The sequence below is a fragment of the Tupaia chinensis genome, unplaced genomic scaffold (genome assembly GCF_000334495.1).
Source record: "Tupaia chinensis unplaced genomic scaffold, TupChi_1.0 Scaffold000328_1, whole genome shotgun sequence".
NCBI lineage: Eukaryota > Metazoa > Chordata > Mammalia > Scandentia > Tupaiidae > Tupaia > Tupaia belangeri.
This window is the reverse complement of record NW_006159822.1, coordinates 1,399,999-1,422,773: the sequence shown is the minus strand read 5'-3', so window position 1 is coordinate 1,422,773 and position 22,775 is coordinate 1,399,999. Positions and strand designations below refer to the sequence as shown.

The 22,775-nt window shown below is 35.8% G+C and overlaps 1 non-coding gene across 1 annotated transcript; it reads left to right on the top strand.

The window, feature by feature from the left end:
* The first annotated feature begins 19,511 nt into the window (after positions 1-19,511).
* Positions 19,512-19,617, top strand: LOC114008368 (U6 spliceosomal RNA). Its single transcript, XR_003549915.1, has one exon. It is a non-coding gene; the product is annotated as a U6 spliceosomal RNA (small nuclear RNA).
* The last annotated feature ends 3,158 nt before the right edge of the window (positions 19,618-22,775 follow it).

Here is a 22,775-nt window from a genome sequence, read left to right as displayed (position 1 = left end):
TGGAATGGTAACCCCTTAGAAATCAGGAGGTAGGTAGCTTCTCTACTGGGTTGTCAGAAAAGTCATGATGCATTTTTGCATAGGAAAACATAGAAAGACTACATCATGACTTTCTGATAATGTAATATCAAAAACCCTATGTTCAAATCTTGGTTGTCAAGAAACATTTTCTCCATATTTTCTTCTAGTAGTTTTATAGTTTCAGGCCTTATTTTTAAGTGTGTAATTCATTTTGAGATGTTTTTTAATTTATGGCCTAAGGTAAGAGGATAATTTTATATTTTCCTAACATTTACTAAAGAAACTATCTTTTCTCTTTGTGTATTTCTGCAACACTTGTGGAAGATAAGTCAGCCATACATGCATACATGTGTGTGTTTATTTTTAGGATCTATATTCTGTTTCATTGATATATTCTATTCATTCTATTTAGGATCTACATTCTGTTTCATTGATTATATTCTATATTCTATTCATTGGTATAGTACTGATTTATTATACCGTTTTGATTATTTTAGCTTTTTAATGTATTTTGGAATCAGGAAGAGTGATGCATTCAGCTTTTTTTTTTTAAGCTTATTTTTTTTAGAGAGAAATGGAGAGAGAGGTAGATACTTTGACAGTGTCTTGCCACACTGTGATCCTTTCCTGCCCAGCCTCTGAGCTGAGCAGAGCTATGAGAATGAATGGGCATACTGACATGTTTTGGCCAACCTGGGGTTTGAATCCAAGCCACTCATGCAGCTCCAGTATTAGAGAGCAGTGCTTTTCCACTTGTGCCACTGCAGCTGGGTCAGCTTTGTTTTTCTTACTCAAAATTGCTTTTTATTTTAGGGTCTTTTATGGTGCTGTACACATTTTTGGATTGTTTTTGCAAAAGACACTATTGGAATTTGGTTAGAGATCGCACTGAATCTGTAGATCACTTTGAGCAGCATGAAGATGTTAATAATATTTATTCTTCCAATTTGTGAACATGGGATATATTTCCATTTATTTGTCTTTTAATTTATTTGAATATAGTTTCAGTGTACATTTCTTTTGTTTCCTTGTTTAAGCTTATTTGAAAGTATTTTATTGTTTTAGATGCTATTGTAAACTCATTTTTGAAAATTTTCTTTCTTAGATATTTTATAGTTAATATATAAAAGCTTTACTGTTTGTTTAATGTTGATTATTGTACTTTATAACTTCACTGAATTTGTTAATTAGTTTTATCATTTTATGTGTGTTTGTGTGTACATGTTTGTAGAGTCTTTAGGCTTTTATTTCTTTTTCTTGCCTAATTATTCGCTAGGATCTATATCTCTGCGTTGAATAGAAGTGGTAATAATGGACATTCTTGTCTCTTACCATAACTCAGAAAAAAAGATTTTAACTTTTTCCTATTGAGTATCATTGATATGTTTGAGTTAGCTATGGGATTGGAACATAGTCTTTATTATGTTGAAGTACATTTTTTCTAGATCCAATTTGTTGAGTGTCTTTATCATAAAATGATGTTAATTTTTGTAAAATGCTGGCCCATCACAGAGGCACAGTGGTAACACAATTCTCCGCAATGCTGAGAACATATGGTAAGGCATCAGGTTTGCATCCTGAAGGCTGCTTGTGCACACTAGGTATGTACATGAGTGTCATTATCCTGGCTAACTGGGGGTTGGATCACAGCATGAAGTCACTGCTTGGAATGCTTCTATTTTTATAGAAGAAATAAATAATTACACTTACATTTTTTTGGTCAAATGCTCTTTCTGCACTCATTGAAATAATCAGGAGTTTTTGATTCCTTATTCTGTTAATGTGGTGTATCATATGGATTGAATTGTGTATATTGAACTGTCCTTGCATCCCAATGATGAATCTAGCTTGGTCATGGTGTGCAATCCTTTTAATGTGCTGTTGAATTCAGTTTGGGATTTGGCGTTAAATGTGCTAATGTTTTATTTATTTATGTGTTCATTGGAGATATTGGCCTAAAGTTTTATTTTCTTGTGGTATCTTCTTCTGGCTTTAGTTATTAGGGTGAGGCTGTCCTCATAAAATAAGTTCAGAAGTGTTCCTTTTTTTGTTTTTAAGAACTGTTTAGGAATAATTGGTATTAGTTTTTCTTTAAACATTTGGTAGACTTCATCTGTGTAGCCACCAGATCTTAGGTTTTTCTTTATTGGAGGTTTTTGATTATCTATTTAATCTCCTTATTTGTTATTGGACTATTTAAGCTTTATATTTATTCTCGATTCAGTTTAAATAGGTTCTATATGGACAGAATCTCCTAAATCTTAGATTCCTTAAGAACTAAGTACCAATGCCCTTTAATTTTAAGAAACAGAAGAAGAGGGTAAAGATGGATGCTTGATCAGACAGAAAGTGTGAAGATGCTTTCAAGCCATTATGGTGGGGGTTGCATTCTTTAAGAACATTTCAGAGGTAGATATGACCACCAAATAGCTGTGTAACTTGAGAAAGTTCTATTACAAAAGTTCTTCTCATTAATTAACTAATTTATTTACAAAAGAATCACTGGAGCCTTGGACTAAATGTTACAGAAGTAAAGATGAATTGAGAGTTTCTGTCCTTGAGGAGCGCAGGAATTTGGAAGGAAAACAAATTTGAAGTGGAATCTTACAGTATGTGATTTGGTTATTATAAATATATAGGCATAGAACTGTGGGAGCTCAGGGGAAAGGATTTAACACTTAAAGTGGTATAAATAGGAACTGGCACCCCATCTTATCCCATTAAAGTAACTAATTAATTAAACAAGTCCTCACCGTGGTGCCAGGCTCTCTAATAGTCAGTGACATGCTGGTGTGAAGATGAATTAGACACATTTCCTATCTTCGAGGAGCCCTAAGGAAACTGTAGGGATCAGACGGGAGGAAGACATGCTAATAAATAGAGATATATGCAAAATACTGAGGAAGCGAAGGAGTGAGGATACTGCTTGTCAAATGGGGACTTGAAGCAAAATAGGACTTTCCTTTGGTTTAGGACTTTTCCTTTGGTTTAATTGAATTTAAATTCAATTAAATTCACATTGAATTTAATAATTGATAAAAGATCCAAAATATCAAATGTTCCCAAACCATGGGTCAATTTTTAAGCCGGTGGGCTTAAAATTCTTATAAAAATGATCATGAAGTTACTAGGGAAACCATAATCTTTTCTTTTTCTTTTGTTAAAATTTGCTATAAGGTATGTGTGCTTGCTACAGAGAGACAGAGAGAGATAGAGAAAGGGAAAGTAGATAGAGGGCTAGTGAGAAAACATCCCCTGGGGAATGACCTTCTTCATTCTCCTCTCAGTATTTTGGGCATGCATGTGTATGTGCGAGGATGTTTTTCAAGTTGTGGGGTTGGGACTGGAACTGCACAATGGCCATATAGGATCCAGCTGTCTTAACCACCAGGGCACTTGACTGTCCCCAGAAACTATAATCTTTATAGGTACAAGTTTAAAAGAAATCTACACTAAATTAGCTATATTCAAAATGAATAAGAAAAGATATAACACTATAATAATAAAAAAGGCACTTAACAGGAAAAAAAGGAGATGTTAATAGTTCAATGCAATAATATTAGTATTCGAGAATATGGACTTTGTTCTTTTTTTTTTTTTTAACTGAATGACAATTCCAGTGAATACGTTGCTGCAGTTATGGTTGCATTTTTCTATGACTCTGGTAGACCACAACGTGATGCCTTTTATAGCTAATGTTTCTTTATGATTGAGCTACATTACATAAACAGAAAACTGAATTAAACTCAAAGAAGAGACCTAGCATGAATGAACAGTATTTTGGGTAATGAAATAGTTAATCAATGTTTACTTATTTTTATATATTTGTTCATTCAAAAATACACATTAGAGGTCTACTATGTCTTTATAACTTTATACTGAAGGAATTACAAGAGAATCACATTCATATTCATGTTGACTCATTCGCTCCCTAGATGCCTTATATGAATCTACTGAGAGTAGAGTATTAGAAGCCCATGGCTGGGCAGTATAGACTGACCACAGAGTAATGTAAAAGTTCCTACTGGAAGATTTTAAAATCTAGAGAAGAAAGACAAACTAATATGTAAGACTTTAGATAAAATGTAGGTGACATACTGTGTTGTAGTGATTCCAAATATTTGAAGACTAGAAAGATGTATATGGACCAAAAAAAAAATCAAGGAAAACTTTTCAAGAGTAAATGGGCAGGGGATCAGCAGTTGGCATAATGGTTATGTCGTTGGACTCCCATGTAGTCAACTACAGTTTGAGTCCTGGACCCGGTGGCTTAAACTCACGCCAGACGCGTGTGTGCATGTGTGCCCAAGATCCCAAGAGGATAATGGAGGAAAAGGGATTGCAGCATGGCCATCCCCCCCGAGGGGTGATTTCTCGCTTTCTGTCTATCTGTCTCTCTCTGTCTTTCTGGTGAGCACATGTACCCTATAGCAAAAACCTCTCAAAAAAAAAAAAAAAGAGTAAATGGGCAATGTTCTTAGCAGTATGAAAATCCAGATGTGAGTTCATATGTGCTCAGTAGTCTGAATCAACTCTTTATTATAAAAAACAATTGGAAAATTTTGAAATGTGAAAGGAATATTGAGGGTGGAATATAGGTCCTTATTGAGGCTATGTTTGTGGTTTTTGATATTTTGGGAAGTATAGATTTTCAGAAAAGTACTAATAATAACTGCTATGGCCTGAATGTCTTTGTCTCTCTGAAATTTGTATGGTAAAACTTAATCACCAGGTAAGGGTACTAAAGGCAGGGCCTTTAGGAAATGATTAGGTCATGAGGGTTCTGGCCTCATAAATGAGATTAAAGTCTGTATCAAAGAGACCCCATAGAACTTGCTAGCCAGTTAGAAGGTGCCATCTATGCACTAGAATAAGGGCAGTCACCAAACAATTAATCTCCTGGCACCTAGACCTTGGATCTTAAAAAAGCCTATAGAACTGTGAAAAATAAATTTTTGTTGATCATAAGCTATTCAGTCTAAGGCATTTAGCTAATAGGTTCTGAACCAACTAAGATAAAAATAAAATTAGCAATGTCAAAATTAGAATTAAAGAACTAAATATTCTGCCAAAGGCTTCGCATACATTATTTAATTTTCTCACAAGAAATGCTGTGTTGGAGATGAATATCAGGCAGTAAGAGAGAAAGGGAACACCTATTTAAGGAAACCCTAATATGCATAGTACCATGTCAGGCATCTTTACATGTGATTCTCTTGTCTCCCTAACCTGTGTTGTAGGTGCTTTTAAAAAAATGTCCAGTGTATGAGTGAAGCGGTGTAGAGATGCTAAGGGTATTGCTAAATGTCAAAGAGCTAGTTGGCAGTGGTTGGACTCCAAACTCAGATCTTTCTGGAATCAAGGCTCATATTGCTCTTGCTGTTGCTTTTTATTACCAGATGTTGCATGCACTCACCAGAGACAGAGAGAGAAAGATAAGTATCCTCCAAAGAGGCATTGTCATGCTGCAATCTCTTCTCCATTTTCCAGCCTGTCAGAATGTGGGATATGTACACACACGATCCACAGGGGCCTGGGTTCAAATCCTGATCTGCTTTGTGAGATCTGGCTCCCTTGATCACTAGGCTGGGGGCTGGCCCAAAGCCCATGTTGTATCTATACCACTATCACAATGATCTGACTCTATGTGACTGTGTTTATTAAACTTGAAATAATATTTATCTTATTGGGCACCTTCCATGTATTAGCTAATTAATGCTCATTACAGTCTTAGGACTTGGATGTTGTTAGTATGAACTATTCACTGATAAAGAATCTGAGGCACAGAGTGGTAGCTAACTAAGATAAAGGTCCCACAGCTAGTAACTACCAGGATGGCATTCATGTTCATGCAATAGGTTCCAGTGCCCATGCTGTTAACCACTACATCATCATGCATGGCTTAACCTGTAAGAAAGAGCTTTTGGGGATGCTCAATTTTGAAAACTAGTCTGGAGAAATGCTATGGTTAGATATACGAAGAGGGTGGAGAAAAGGGGATCAATTAATTTTATCTACAAAACAGTACATCTTATGATTGAAAGACAGCAAGATTCAGGTCACAAAAAGCCATGCATCCTATAAAATGTGACCTTTCTGGAGAGTTTTAAGAACATGAATTACTTTTGCAGTTTTGGAAAGTTATTTCTGGTATAAGAAGAAAAGGTAAAACTAGGTCTTCTCAACAGTTCAGGGTAGAATTGAGAGGGATATAGTTCCCACAGTAGCTCTCTTTCTTCTCCCTCGTTTTTAAAGCCTACACTTTATTAAGCACACACTGGTAAGAAGTCACTGTCATCTCATCTATTGGCCAAGTAAAGAGAAAATCTTTCTAGTCTTAAATCTTCATCACTGTTTTGATGGCTGTTATACAGAATACTGACATTTCTATTGAGTTAATACTTTGACACTTCACTTGCGAGTTTTTGAGATGTTTCAATTATTTTAAGGATTCCATTAGAATGCATGAACAGAATCATAAGCATGCTCATGCCAGTCATATTACTCTTGACAATAAGAATGACCAGATGTGCTCATTTCTGTTCTGAACGTCACCTCTGTTCCTATTCCTTGATGTTTATGTTTTCCTAGTTGTCTTTGTGGCCATCGATCTTCCGGGTTAAGCAGAGTGATTCAGAAATCTGCAAGTCAGTTCTCTTGGCTGTTGGCACGTTCTCTCTAATCATTAATCCATGTATTGAAAAGCCATGGCTCCCTTTAAAGGGTTAAAGAAAGCACATTTATTTCTATCTCTTAATCTTTATTAAATTCATGGCAGGACCTTTTCTCTTTCATGAGTTTTCAAGTACTGATGACAAGTCATCTAGGTAAGGATGTATATAGTATTCTCAATTGGACTGAGATGTGTATCATGCTGAGTGAAATTTCTCTACAATCTAAATGATGTATAGTGATTGAATGTATAAATAATAATAATAATAATAATAATAATAATAATAAAAGAAGTGATTGGGAAATCTAATACCTAGTTTGAGGTTACAGAATACTTAAATGAATAAACCAAAAAATAAGGAAATAATAAAAAAAAGAAATAGCAAACTGTCTCAGAAGAGTAAGATTTGGGGCATTGTAGCTGAGGCATGGGGTGCTATGAGTTCAGAATTGAGTGTTTTTGAGAGCATTATGAGTTACAGGGTTCTGAGATGACAAAATAGTAAAAATTGTTACATATTGAGTACCTAATATTACAGATGCATTTTGGTGGGAATTTTTATTACATTGCATAGTTAACTCTTATTTAAGGCCTCCTGAAGAGAATATTCTTATCTCTGACTTTCTAAATTAGAAAATTGAGCCCAATAGTATAATGTGGAAAACCAAAAGAGTTAGACTTTGAACTCAGATATTTAGGAGTGAAGTCTTTCTGATATTGTGAGTATGAAAACAATGCTGGATGAAGGATGTAAAGAGAGAAGAGAAGGATGTAAATAGAGAAGAATTTTTTATCAAATTTTATTTATTATTATACTTAAAAGTTTGTGTTTTTTTTTTTGGATATGTGTGCTTATTAGAGAGAGATAAAGAAAGAGAGGGAGAGTGAGAAAGTAAACCGTTAGGTCTAGGATTCAAACTGTAGTCGGCCATGCGGGAAGTCCAGCGCCTCAACCACCACTCTACTTGCTGCCCTCGAGAAAATTATCCTTAAATAAATAGATTAATTACAGATGAGTTATAAAGCCTCAGGCATCTGCACTTAGTGGACCACGCTTGACAAATGAAAAGAGGAACACAATTTTCAGACTCTGGTCTTGATACAGTATATGACTTTAAACAGCAAGACTGAGGACACTCTTGAGATAACACTTAATATCTGGTCCCATGTAGTCTTGAGGATGGCCATCATAATACTATTTTGGTTGGGATGGTTCACAGTAAGATTTCCATTTGTGCTTTTATGCTCTTGGGCTTCGCTTTATTAGAACAGGCACCATTATTTCTCTGGGCTTATTTATGCACCACTATTTGAGAAATCTAGGAGGAAGAGTGGATGGCCATTAACTTCTCTTTACTGCCTGTTATCCTTTAGGCAGGGTACTAGATTCTCCACATACATTATTTTATTTAATAATCAACAAAAATCTTACGAACCTATGAAGTAGATTTTGTTCTGACTTTTTAGGTAAAAGACTAACCCTTAGAGACCACTTGCCAGCTGTCATGCAGTCCTTAAGGATAATAGATTTGATCCCAGGTCTAGGGGACACTAAGTCTATCATATCACACTTGTTAATATTTAGTTTATTTCTTTCAGTCTCTTATTAACTTTGAGAAATATTTTATTAGGTCAAGTATTATTTTTTTTTTCTTTTCTTCTTACTCTCTTACTGTCCCTCCCTCACACCCCTTTTCTCTCCCTCTCTTGCTCACTTTTTCTGTTCCCTTCCTTACTTCCCGCCCCCCTTTTTTACTTTTTTAAATTGAGAAGTTGATAGACTCTGTATATTTGATATGAAGTTTTTGAATCCATTTACTTCATTTTATTTTCAGGCATCCTTTTCAAATGATAATGTATTAAAAGAATGACTTGCACAAATGTGAACTAATGTTATCTGTTTACCACAATTTTGTCAAGGAAAACAACTCAATAATATTTGCTCTGAGTTTTATGAGGGCCATTTCAAAGGATTTTGCCTAGTAGTCAAAATGGCCTTGTCTCAGGTACAGTGTCTCTCAGGGAGACACATATTCCTCATTTTTATTTATTTATTTTTTATATTACATTTAATTACATGTATCTTTACAGTGTGTAACTTTTCTTTTTCCAGCATTATTACTATCCATATCAGTTAAGACAAAGACATTACTATGCACAACATCAGCAGCAAATAGTGTTTTACTTTTTCAGTTTATTATTATTATTATTATTATTATTATTATTAGTTTTTTAAACATTCAATCAGTATACATCATTTGACTTGAAAAGAGAATTTACCCAACATGAAATACTTCTCAGATCAGACCATTTGAGAATATTATACATGTTATCATCAGCAGGTAATAATTTTTTATTCTTTTTTTTTTAAACATTTGATCACTATACATCATTTGACTTGTAAAGAGAATTTACTCAACATGAATTACTTCTCAGACTAGTCCGGTTTAAGAATACTATACATGTTATCATCAACTGGTAATAAACCATTTCTATGTCTGACAAATGTTGTACCTCTCCATTTTTCCTTCTACTTTCTTTCTCTATATTCTGGTCTTTTCTTCCTCTCCCCTATTCCACACTACCTTCAGCGTCCATAACTATTTTCTCTGCTTTTATGCCCTCCAATATTTCAATATCTACCACAGAGAGCAGATAGTTGGTATATATGAAGTGGATACACACAATATCTTTCTTTCATATCTTGGCTTGCTTCACTCAGCAATAAATCTTTCATATTTGACCACTTTCTTTTTCTTAAATTATTTAACTTTATTTATTCATATATATACATATATATATATATATATATATATATATATATAATAAAACAGTATGAGGAATTTAGCACACTTTAATTTTTTAAATTTTTTTATTAATTTTAAACTATTATTCATATACTAGATTGCTATACATCATTTAGATTGTGAAAAAACTTTACCCAGTATGATATAAACCTTAATACAGTCCAGTTGAGACTATTATACACATCCTCGTCAACAGATAAAAAACCTTATCTGTGTCCCTCAAGTGTCTTACCTCTCCATTTTCTCCCCCAATTTTTTTTCCTATGCTCTTCTCCTCTCACACTCTCTTTCCACTTTGTCTCTAGTGTCCATAACAATTTTTAATGCTTTTATGTTCTCCAGTCTTTCAGTTTCTACTTAAAGTGTTGACAGTTGGTATAGGTTAAGTGGAGACATACGATGTCTCTCTTTCATAGCCTGACTTGCTTCACTCAGCAACATATCTTCCATATTCATCCATTTTCTATCAAATTCCAGGGCCTTGTTGTTTTTTTATGGCTGAATAGTGTTCCATAGAATATATGTGCCATAATTTTTCACTCCATTCATCTGTTTGTGGACATTTGGATTGGTTCCATGTCTTAGCAATCGTGCATAATGCTGAAAATAATTGTGCAAACGTTTTTCCAACTGAGTGCTCTCCTGTCCTTTGGGTAGATACCTAGGAGTGGAATTGCTGGATCATGTTGGCAGTTCTATTTGAAGGTCTTTGAGGAAACTCCATATCGTTCTCCACAGTAGCACACTTAAATTATCTTCCAATATTTTTAACCTTTCATAACTTGTGCTTATTTACTTTTTATGTAGACATGGTTTACATTGAGTCTCTTTTTATAATAATTCTTTTTATAGTTGTTTTAATTATTCATACAATTATTTCTAAGTGGACTTACTGATCACTATCAGTATACTGGCCAAGGTTTTGTCAATTATCTTTTCACCAAAAGATAATTTCTTTCTTCTGCTTTACCTCCCCATTGCTTACCAGCACCTTGCACTGTTGTCACTGGTCCTGGGTTCCTCAAAGTCCTCTTGCTTCTAGAGAACAGGTGTGCCTGAAACTGAGCCATTGAGCTTCAATTCAAGAACAAAGAAGTGTTGGGCAGTGTGCTATAGAAAACACTGAGGTCCTGAGAGTTCAAAGGCAAGTGGGGAAGGGGATGAGCCACATGTCCCAGACATTAAGTCCTCTAACCACAGTTGGCCTGATGAAAGGCAAGGCCCTTTACTGGAATGGGTGTCCAGATGGGGCAGGGAGGGAAGCAAGATCATCTTCTGTTCCTCATTTTTGAATAGTATCTAGTGAAGCTGTAGAGGAGCCTTAGAAACTATTTTTAGGAAAGGAGTCAGTTTCAGAGAGATGAAGTCAATATTTTATTTAAAAAGTGGCATCATTAATAACACCTACCTAATAAATGGTTATGAATATTAAATAATTTAATATATATAAAGTACCCAGAATTGTGCCATGCACATGAAAGCAACATACATTGTGAAAAGCAGGTGTAATAATTTGTCTTAGGTCATAGGTTAGAAAGCCAGTATGGTTTGCCAATAACCTCTCTGGGTTTTAATTTTTTAATAAGACACCTAACCTCTTAGAAGTACAGTTTGCTCAATCTTGAAAATGTGTGATAATTTCTACTTTATGTATGATTGCAAGGTTGAATGAGATAACATCGGCAAAATATATGGCCACTGCTAGGCCCAGCAAATAACTTTTAGTGGATGTAATGCCAGAAATAGTGAATCTGAGCTCTTGGCAAACTCAATGCTCTTTATAAATCTTGAAACATTTACATGATTGCAAAAGATAGATTTCATATTTATCATATAACTGTTTCTAATAGGGTCTAAGGGTGGAATACGAAATGTTTAATATATCCTAAGCCAACTCAAGAAAACCTTATATGATTTGAAAAAAGAACATATTCTAGACACTTTTCTTCCTCTTAGCATAGTCATCAGTTAGCACATTGTCATGGTCTGAGCTTCATTAGTATGCTCCCCAAATCATGAGAGTGGTAAGCTGAAATTCTATGTTTATATTTGGAAAATATTCCAAGCATAGAATTTTATTATCTCCTCTTGTTCTGAGTCTTTTGTTCTATCCTTGTAGACCAAGATCACTTAGATCTCAACTCTAATTCTAACTCAGCCATAGTTAGCTGCATTACCTTAGGCCAGGCACCTTCCATTTTCTTTGTCAGTTAATGTCTTCTTCTCTCTTAGTTTATCTTTCTTCCTACTTTCTTCTTCTTTTTAAAATATTTCTGTTACTTAATAATTTGACTTTTTATTTTTATTTTTATTTTTAAATTACTGTATACTTTATAAGGCAAGTCTTACCCATTCTGTAGATCTGCTTTAACTTATTTTTAGTTTCCATTCAGCCCCTCCTAATTGACTCATTCTCAATATTTCCCTCTTTGGACTACTTTAAAGATTTGTATTTCTATGCAGCACTGAAATTTGCTGTGCTTTGCAGATTTTCTGTAAATAATGCCTCTTTGTTTGTTTGTTCTGTATTTCAATTTATTACAGATAAGATTGAAGACATATTCCTTGAATACATTGAACTAAGTGAGATAAAACAAAATTAGAGATAAGCCTAAGTGGATGAAGATAGTGCAACTAAAAAGAAATTAGGTTGGAAAAGATAATGTGGAATCAGAAGAGAGGTTATTGCATAATGTAGTGATAAAATTCTCTACATTTTTTTCTTGAGCTTTGGGTACATTGGTATAACATTTTTACAGTTTTCAAAGTATCTGCAACACCTTATTTAATGTTTAAACAGAATAACCACAATGCCTATATTTTGTTATTTATTTATTTATTTGCTAAGGTAGAAGATTGAGATTTTCAAATTAATTAATCGATTAATTATTTTACATTTAGAAGATTGAGATTTAAAGAGGGTCTGAGGGAATGAATAATAGATCAAAGAAAGGAATCCCAATGTGTAAGGTCTTTTTACATATGCTCCATTTCACAATAGGATTATAAAGTCTTCATGGGGCTTGACCCTGCTGAGGCCATATGGGAAGTGCTAGATTATTGCCCAGTCTAAAAGCCAAGCAAGTTCTGTAGTCTCAGTTTGAGATATGAAGAGCACTACAGAGTAAGATCCTGTCTTTAAAAAGAGTCTTTGTGGGGATGAGACCATGTGTTGCTTCTCATATTTTACTCTCCCAGTTTTGAACACATGTTATGACCAAGAACATACACATGGGTTTGAATGCTGTCTCATTTTGATTAAAGTTTGTAAACAGTGTGACAAGGTCAGTTAATGAGAATTTAATATGGCAAAATATGAGGATTCAAAGCTCTATTTTGTTTCCTATTGCTTTGAAGAATTAGTTTAATCCTTGGGGATGGCAGACTAACTTTCACATTTTGAAGACTGATCTAATTTTCATAAAAGAAAAGAAAAGGTTATCTGATAATTCTTAGACCTGAAATATTTTGTGCATCTTATTAACTATTCAACTTCCTTACTAAAGAAAAAACATAGAGAAAGACAAATAGACAGTGGCCCTAGGGTTAAAAGTAAGGGTTATTTTGCTTGATAGGTAAAGAAAAGATTAGGAGAGTTTCCTTGAGAATGGAAAAAAATAATTGAACTTTGAATTTACCTGGTTAGTAAGAACTAGCCTCCTTAGCACATAGGAAAAGTCAGGGTCTTAACAGGAATTCAAGAAGACAGCCTGGGAAACATAGAATATCTCTACGAAGGGTCAGTGACTCTGGGGCTTGTGCAAATGGGGAGAACCAATGCTGTTTGGCAAACTGAGATTACTATGAGTGACCTGAAGAAAAGAATATTTTCTAATTTTTTACTAATCCTGAGAATTTCTAACATTTTGTAAGGTCATACAAAGTGGCTGATTAATATAGATAAGTGAGAGACTGAATAGGACATAATTGATTTGTGAATATGAAGAAATAGACCTTTTTCTTGCACCTTGGGTGTAAAGGAGTAATCTATATCCATTATACCAGCTAACTGCCAAGTACCACTGCTATAAGAAATATATCTTTGTCTCCTGAGCAGGCAACATGGTGTAATTTTTCATACCTTGCTGTCCCTTATAATAACCCAGAAAACTTGTTAAAAATACAGAATTATGGGTTTCATTCCAGATGTAGTGAATCAAAATGTAGGTGCTACAATGGGACATAGGTGGGACCAGCAGTTAGCATAATGGCTATGTCGCTGGACTCCCATGTAGTCGACTGCTGTTTGAGTCCCAGATCCAGTGGCTTAAACTCATGCCCGGCATGTGTGCATGTGTGCCCAAGATTCCGAGAAGAGAATGGAAGAGAAGGGATTGCCGTGTGGCCATCACCCCATGGGGTAATTTCTAGCTTTCTGTCTCTCTGTCTCTCTGGCGAGTGCATGTGCCATGTAGTGAAAACCTCTCCAAATAAAGAAAAAAAAAAAAAAAAAGGAATGGGACATAGGTAACTGTATTGTTCCTTTCTCATCAGCCCTTCACTGATTCATGGTCTTTTATTTGAGAACTCCTGGTCAACTTTCTTTTTCTCTATAAGGGTAGAACAGTTATGTTTCTGAGACAAAACATACAGGGTGATTGTGTCTTTATAAATAATCCTTACCCTAAGATCCTTAGGATGGTGAGGTCACATTGTGTTTTCAAAATGACATCTTAGGCTCAACCATCACCTGCATAACTAGAGTACAGACCACTTTTCTTATGGTCTTCTTTCTTTGGTCTTCTGAATGGCTTATAGTGGGATGAAGTAAAGGAGGTTCTCACATGAACTTGTGTTAATCTGGGTTCTAACATATCATACTTCATAGAATCAGCCCTGACTCTCCACTCTGTTTACTCCTCTTGGGTCATCATTCCTGTGACCACTGCTTCCCTGCTTCTAAGCTCTTGGCTTCTGTATGTTCTTATCTTCTGATCATACCAGGGCTGTAGTGTTTCTAAGTGGGGACCACGTAGTCCTTGTCACCAAGGTTCTTCCATCTTCTCTTATCACTTAATAGATTTCTGGGTAAGTCCACTCATCAAAATCCTCGTTAGTCTTGGTGGTTAAGAGAGATGAACTGGGATGATTTCTTGGGATTATTGTGAGAGGAAAATAAAGTTAAGTAATGGGTTTCATCACTGAATTCCACTCAATAGATTGTACCCACTGAGAAGAACCTCATGGCATTGCTGCTTGAGTCCTAATATTTTATCACACTTTGGTTTGTACATAGTCCTATTTAGCTGCCATAGAGGTTTGTTTGTACTTGTTTCAATAATCTCCACACAGCACCCACATTTTCTATTTTCTAATTTTCTATTATAACTCTTAGATTCCAAAATGGATTTTTGTTCTTGACATGACAAATCTTTTTTTTTCTTTTGAAAATTTACATCATGACTATTAATAATGTCAAGCATTCTAGACCCTGAAAATTTACCAAGTTGGACTGTTTTATATGAGAACTTACCTGCGGGGATCATATGGGCAAGACAGAGTGGGCATTTTTTTGAACTGCAAATAATCAGGAAAAGAAATAAGGTGGATCTGGGGACTAGTCAGTAAACTCTGTGAAGACAGGGATTATTTTTTGTTCACTCTTTTATTTCCAGTGTTTAGAATAGATCTAGTTCACATGCAGTGCTTAATAAATATCTATTGCATGAATGCTGAATAAGTAATGGACCAATAAAAGAGTGAGGGAAAGTAATTGTTGACTTAGAGGAAATTATGAGAACATGAATAGTAGTCCTGGAAACAGCTAAGGTGGGAGGTGAGAGGGAGGCAAATAAAGTACCCTTGACCTTGTAGAGGCAAGTAAGGACATTCATAGCCACTTCCAGTTGAGAGCTGAGGCAGAGTAAGTAGCAACAACAGTCACAGTGTAGAGGAGTCCCAACTTCTTAGAGGAAAGGCTTTTTAAACTCTTCTCTTGCTAGGAAATAGTGAGAAGAAATAGAAAAAAATAGTTTGGAGTAGGATAAAGTGGTGTTATGCCTGCCCTCCACATTCATCTTAGAGAAACCTGATTCTTGATACAATATGTGACTGATTCGAGTCTTTTCTAATCTTGCCAACTTGTCCTACAATGAGTCTTATGGAAATCTCCATGAGTGTGTGTTTGTGAATGTGGATATAGTTGTGAGCATTTAGGTTACAGTATTGGAGTTAAGGCCATGTATCTCATGTGACCATAGCAAGCAATATTAAGAGAAAATAGTTTGCTCTCTGGAATGGGATACCTTCCTCTCCAACCAATATTGGTGGCTGTGTCTCAGTCACTATTGCAGAGAGAGCCTGTTGAATTATGAGGGATGCTATAGACCAGTAGCAATAATGCTAGTTAAGGAGAAGAGGGTGTCCTGGCACACAAGACAACTTTTTCATTTTGTCCCCCCAACATGGTCATACTTCTGGGCCAAAGCCAAGAAAGAAATGGTGGAGTTCTGTTTTGTTTTGAGAGAGATTTTTGCTATAAGGTGCATGTGCTCTCCAGAGAGAGAGAAAAAAAACCCAGAGAGACACAAAGCAAGAAGTCACCCTCCAAGGGAGATGGCCACACTGCAATCCCTTATTCTCCATTCTCCTCTCAGGATTTTAAACACTTACACACACGCCCAGTGTGAGTTTTAAGCTGCCAGATCCGGGACTTGAACTGTGGTCAACTATGTGGGAGTCCAGAAATGTAACCATTATACCATGTGCTGGTTCCAACGCTGAGTACTTAAAGTGGTCATAGGAGAAAATAAAATGAGGAAAGGCAGTTTGCAATAGATGCTATATTGTCTTAAAGTAATTTATTATTAATATTAAAATGAATTTATATTCAAGCCAATGAATCAGGACCTATTAAATACTCAACGAATTCTCCTATGGAGTCCTCACAGTCTTCAGTTGACCTCCCTATAATTCAACCATCTGCCATTCTGTGTCAGAATCCCATTATTGAGCACAGTTTGGATTTTCTTCCTGCCCTGGAGAACTTCAGTACTGCTTTAAATCACAGATGCAAACAAAGTCAGGGAGAGATAGTTGGAGGTAGGGCCTTGCAGCTATAGTTAAGGGCTCACTTCACAGTCAGTGTTCTCAGAAACTCATCTGCATACTGTATACATTCATTTGTTCTCATCCATTTAATCTGTGCATTGGGAAAAATGGCAATACTCCCATTTCTTTTTAGTGGAGGAGATTGAGGTGTAGAGAGCAGGATGACTTATTTGAGGTTATGCAGGTACCAGATCCGGGACTTGAACTGTGGTCAACTATGTGGGAGTCCAGAAATGTAACCATTATACCATGTGCTGGTTCCAACGCTGAGTACTTAAAGTGGTCATAGGAGAAAATAAAATGAGGAAAGGCAGTTTGCAATAGATGCTATATTGTCTTAAAGTAATTTATTATTAATATTAAAATGAATTTATATTCAAGCCAATGAATCAGGACCTATTAAATACTCAACGAATTCTCCTATGGAGTCCTCACAGTCTTCAGTTGACCTCCCTATAATTCAACCATCTGCCATTCTGTGTCAGAATCCCATTATTGAGCACAGTTTGGATTTTCTTCCTGCCCTGGAGAACTTCAGTACTGCTTTAAATCACAGATGCAAACAAAGTCAGGGAGAGATAGTTGGAGGTAGGGCCTTGCAGCTATAGTTAAGGGCTCACTTCACAGTCAGTGTTCTCAGAAACTCATCTGCATACTGTATACATTCATTTGTTCTCATCCATTTAATCTGTGCATTGGGAAAAATGGCAATACTCCCATTTCTTTTTAGTGGAGGAGATTGAGGTGTAGAGAGCAGGATGACTTATTTGAGGTTATGCAGGTAAATATTTCTTAGCCAGAATTTGAGCCCCGGTCTCCTGACTATACTCTGTGTTGTTTCTGCTACCAGCTTCTTCTCAGGATCAGAATCAGCCCGCGTCAAAACCATGAAGTTGACTGATTGTCTTCGGGTTTTCACACTGCCTGTACATTTTGCCTTCTTCTAGGGTTAGGGATCCAAGATATACCTCTTTTAAGTCACTCGGCTCTCACTTGTGATGAAACAGAAAGATGACATGACTTTAGAATCAGTTCTGACACAAGGAGGGCTGGCTTCATAGGCTTGTGATTAGTATAGTCATCCAAGATCCCATACTCAGAGGGTCATGAAATTTCTAATAATCTATTGAATAACAGGCTCTGTATTTTCATTTTGCACTGGGCCCTGCAAATTAAGTGACTAGTCCTGCATACAAGTTTATGCTTTTGGTTATGTTTCTTAACTTCTCTGAACCTCAGTTTTTCTAACTGGTAAATAGAAAAATAATGCAGTTATACATATCTCAGAATGTTCTTGGACAGAATAAGTGAGTTACAGTAGCAAGCTAGCTAACAAGCTTTTGTACATGCATGATCCTCAATTAATCTTAACTGTTAAACATTTAATCCAGGAGGAAGAACTCATTCACATCTTATTAGGTCAGCACTGAAGTATTGATCATACATAGGCAGACCTTAAGTTTTGTGCTAGAGTTATGGTTATGTAGAGTTTTCTGTGGTAAGAGCAGGTTAAATAATAAGAAAAAGATCTCTCATTTTAAGCAATAGTTATTAATTTGAACAAATGTGTAGACTGGGTGAGCTGGGCAATGAGGAAAACAAGTGCTATGGCAGATGCACTGGGTAAGAAATGAGTCAATTTCCTTTATCTCCTGCCCAATACCAGAGGCACTGATACATCCAAGAGCAGCATTGAGCATGATCTGTTATACTTGCTGGTCAAAGGTAAGGGGAGCAATAAGAAAAAAAAATTACGAAAGAAAAGTAAAGAATGTACAAACCAGGGTTTATAGACACTTGAACAAAATTATCTCTAGCACTGATCTAGCTGTTTCAAATATATTACTTCACTTAAAAATTTCCTATAAACCCCATGAGTAGGTGATGTTAGTTGGATTTTAGAGATGAAGAAATTAAGCTCATAGAATATTTATAATGTTAGAGAACCCCATATAATTGATAGTGTTTAAAATCCATGCTACTTGAGAAGGACAGAGCTAGATGACATAATTAAGGTTATCTGTTTGGGATGGCAACTGGAACTGTAACTTTTTGGTAGGACTGTTTTGAGATGGAGTCTTAGACTATGTCTATACTTGGTGGTAGAGAGTATCTTAGTCATTAACAATGCCTTCCTTGGGCCCTGAGAAGTGGTAATGGCATGTAAGGAAGACAATTGCCTTCTTGATCTAGTCTCTTCATTTTATAGACTACATAACAATTAAGAAGGTAATGTAGGGGGTCAGCAGGTGACATGGTAGTTAAGGTGCTGGACTCCTACATGGTCAACCACAATTCAAGTCCTAGATTTGGTGGCTAGCTTTCTCTCTCTCTCTGTCTCTCTACTTTCTCTGGTCAAATTGAAAAATAATGATAATAAACAAAATTAAATAATAAAAAAGAAGTTAATGTAGTGACATAAGGTGAACTATTGCCAATGCCTATTTTTCATCTTAAAGTTGATGTGCTTAGAGAAAAATAACTTTCCTGTGTAAAAATCCACCCAACCAATAAAAAGTAACATAAAACAAAAAGGAATAAATTCATTCAAATTTCAGGCATTAACAAGAAAAGTGTTAGGATTAGAGTTTTCTTAAGATCTATAAAATCATAACATAGAGAGCTTTTCAAAATTTAGCATGCATCAGTATCTCTTGGAAGCCTTTTAAAACACTGGTTACTGAGCCCCATCCACAAAATTTCTGATTTAGTAGGTCTGGGATAAGACCTGAGGGTTTGCAAATTCCCAGATGAGGTTGATACTGCTGGTCTGAGACCATCCTTTTGAGGGTTGCCTATTAGTAACTTCTCCTTGACCATTGATCTGACTCTTCTTAAAATGAAATGAATTATTCAAACATACTTTCTTTTTGTATATAAATCTGGGAGACTCAGTTTGCCATCCTCATGGGATTTGTTAATAAGAAGTTTTGAAAATTATATTAAAAATTGTTTAATTAGTGCTTGCTTTGGCAGCACATATACTAAAGTTGGAACAAAACAGAGAAGATTAGCATGGCCCTTGAGCAATATGACATGCAAATTCATGAAGTGCTCCCTTATTTTTGGAACTCTTGTGCACTGTTGGTGGAAATGTAAAACAGTACAGCTGCTATATCAGAATATTATGGAGGTTCCTTAAAAAATTTGAAATAGTCACCATATGAGCTAGCAACCCCACTTTTGTGTATTTATTAAAAATTATTTAAAATAGGATCTTGAAGAGAGATTTGAATGTCACATTCATTGCAGCATTATTCACAATTGCCAAGAGGTGACAACAACATGTTTATTGATAGTTGAACAGTTAAGGAAATGTGGTGCATACATGTAATGGAATATCATTCAACTTCAAAGAACAAGATAATCTCATCACATGCTATAATGGCACGGATAAACCTTGAGGTGTTTATGGGAAGAGAAATAAACCAGTCACAAAAAGACAAATATTGTATGATTCCATTCATATGAGGTATCATAAGTAGTCAAATTCATGGAAATAGAAAGCAGAATGGTGGTTTCCAAGGTCTGGGGGAGGGAGTAATTAATTTTGCAGGATGAAAAGGCTCTAGGCATTTAATGCAGAGCAATGTGAATAGGCTGAACACTATCAATCTGTACCCTTAAAAATAATGAGGAAGGTAAATTTTATGTTAGATTTATTTTGCCACAATTCAAGAAAATTTATTTGTTTAAAGATAATACTTTCAGACCAACCAGTGGCATGGTGATTAAAGTGGCTAGATCCCATATAGCTGACTGTATGGTTCAAGACACAGGCGTGGCAGGTAGAAACACACACACACACACACACACACACACACGCACACCACACACACACACACACACACACACACACACACACACACATACTCTCTCTCTCTCTAGCAAGCACATATGCCTTGTAGCAAATTAAACCAAACAAAACAGGCAATATTTTCTCTGGAGGGCACAGCAATCCTTAGTTGTAGAGCTGTCTAGAGAAGCAGAGAGGGACTCTCCTTGAGATATTCTAGTAGGAACAGGGTATGTTGGCTCTGTGTTAGCAAGTCCCACCTTCTCTGTGGCCTAGTCTCTCTCAGGTGATTCTTCAAGGCATTGGTGCTGGTCCATCTCACACACTGGAATTTAGTCTTTGATGTGACCTATATGGTAAATAGTTTTCAAAGCTTCCCATATGGTTTGAGTTGTAAGCAGGTCTGTAAATCATTGTTTGGATCTGTGATTTGTAAACTGTGTAAGGTTAAAAGGATCTTTTTGGGGGTCCTGTCAAACTATATATGCTCAAGACTCCTCTATGCCATTCCTCGTTGTCCAAGGCAATTCTAATCACCTCCTGGTGACCCACTAATTTGAGAAATACAGCATTAGATGATTTCTAATGATGTCTTAATATCAAGTCCATCAGGAATCTCAGTTTCAGGAGATTGAGCTCATCATCAACTGGGTTTGCTCCTAAGCAAGGTCTCTATTGAGATTGGTCAGACAGTCTTAGTTTAGGTTGTTTGTGTACACATAACCCACTTATCATTTTTAAATTCTTAGAGTCAGTCAAACCTCACAGTTAAACCATAGCCTTTGGGTTTGAAATAAAATAATTGAACAAGAACCCAAAATTCCATTATTTTGCTTATACACTAATTTTAACAGGCTATATATAATTCATATGATAACCTAAAGAACAAAGGGACACATTTCATTAGGAATAAACATTTGTGTGGAGGGATTAGGCCCTGCCAGGGGTGATTTTCTGTCATCCCCAAAATCAGTGGCTTGGAGAATACACAGAAATCCTGAGGAATCTTAATCATAGTATCAGAGTATTTTCAATTTAAAAGAATACCAAGTGCAAACAACTCCCACATATTTAGTGATTGAAAGCCAGTTTAGCTACCCGTGAGATCAGAAATTTGGCAGCACAGGAAATAGGGGACTTGCCAACTTAATACTGTTTAATATTAATTAAACTTAATATAACTCAGTTATCTATTTTTTAAGATATTCTAAGACAGAATACTGGAAAAGGAAAAAATAAATCTATATTCATATTACATATATATTTAAATGATATAATCATGAATGTATTTATAATTATATACTCATATCACACAATATAGTGTTTAATACATTCTATATTTCTAAATATTTCTAGAATAACTGAAAAAGAGAAATGTATATACCAAATCAATAATTTTCATGAAATGAGTTACCTGCAAAATTCACATGAGAACAGGTGTTGTTTATACAGACACAGATTTTCAGTACACTGTACAGGAGGCTAAAATAGTGCTACATGCCTTTGCACTGCAGAGAAGAAAAAAAATAGTCCTATGTGCACAATAACATTCAGAAGTGAGAGTAACTGACGTTTCCCAGAATTTTGTGAGGAAATGTCATGGAGGAGGTGAACTACTCAGCTGCCTTTTAGTACACATCTAAGAATGTATTGGGGAAGCACAGCTATTGAGGTGGTGCTACCTTGGAAAAATGTCCAGTAAAACTGGACAAAGAGAGAATGGCAGAGAGAGAGAGAGACAGACAAAGAGAGAATAGTAATTGTGATGGTTAACTTTAGGTGTCAACTTGACTAGACTGATGGATGCCTGAAAGGCTCATGAAACATTGTTTCAAAGTGTGTCTGTGAGAATATTGCCAGACAAGATTAGAGTGTAAACTAGTAGTTTGAGAAGAAGACCTGCCTTCAATGTAGGCAGGCACTGTCTGATCCGTGGGAGCATGGAAGAGACAGCATGGAGTTCTGTCTCCTTTTCTTTTCCTCTTTTTCAACTTTCCTCCTAGAGCTTTCTGTGTGTTTTATTTCTTCACATCTGCCTCTTACCCCACTCCTCCATGGAACCCCTATCTGCCATGAGATTACTCGAGATACTCCAGTAAAATCAACTCCAACTTATTCAACCTTTGGACTCTGGACTCACACAAAATAGTCCTGTGAGGATGCTGAGGATGCTCAGGACTGAGGCCTTCCAAGAACCCCCTTCATGCCTTTACTGGAACTGCACCAGCTTTTGTCCTTGAGAGTCTGCTGAAGGCTCCCTTCAGACCTCAGAGTGAAACCACATTAGCTCCCTACTTCAGAGCCTTTCAGCTGTTCCACAGTTTGCAGACAGTCTAATGTGGGACTTCATTTTCTGATCATGTGAGACAATTCCGATGTTTCTTCTTGAACATAAGTATTTATTCTGTTTTTTCTGTTTTTCATCATT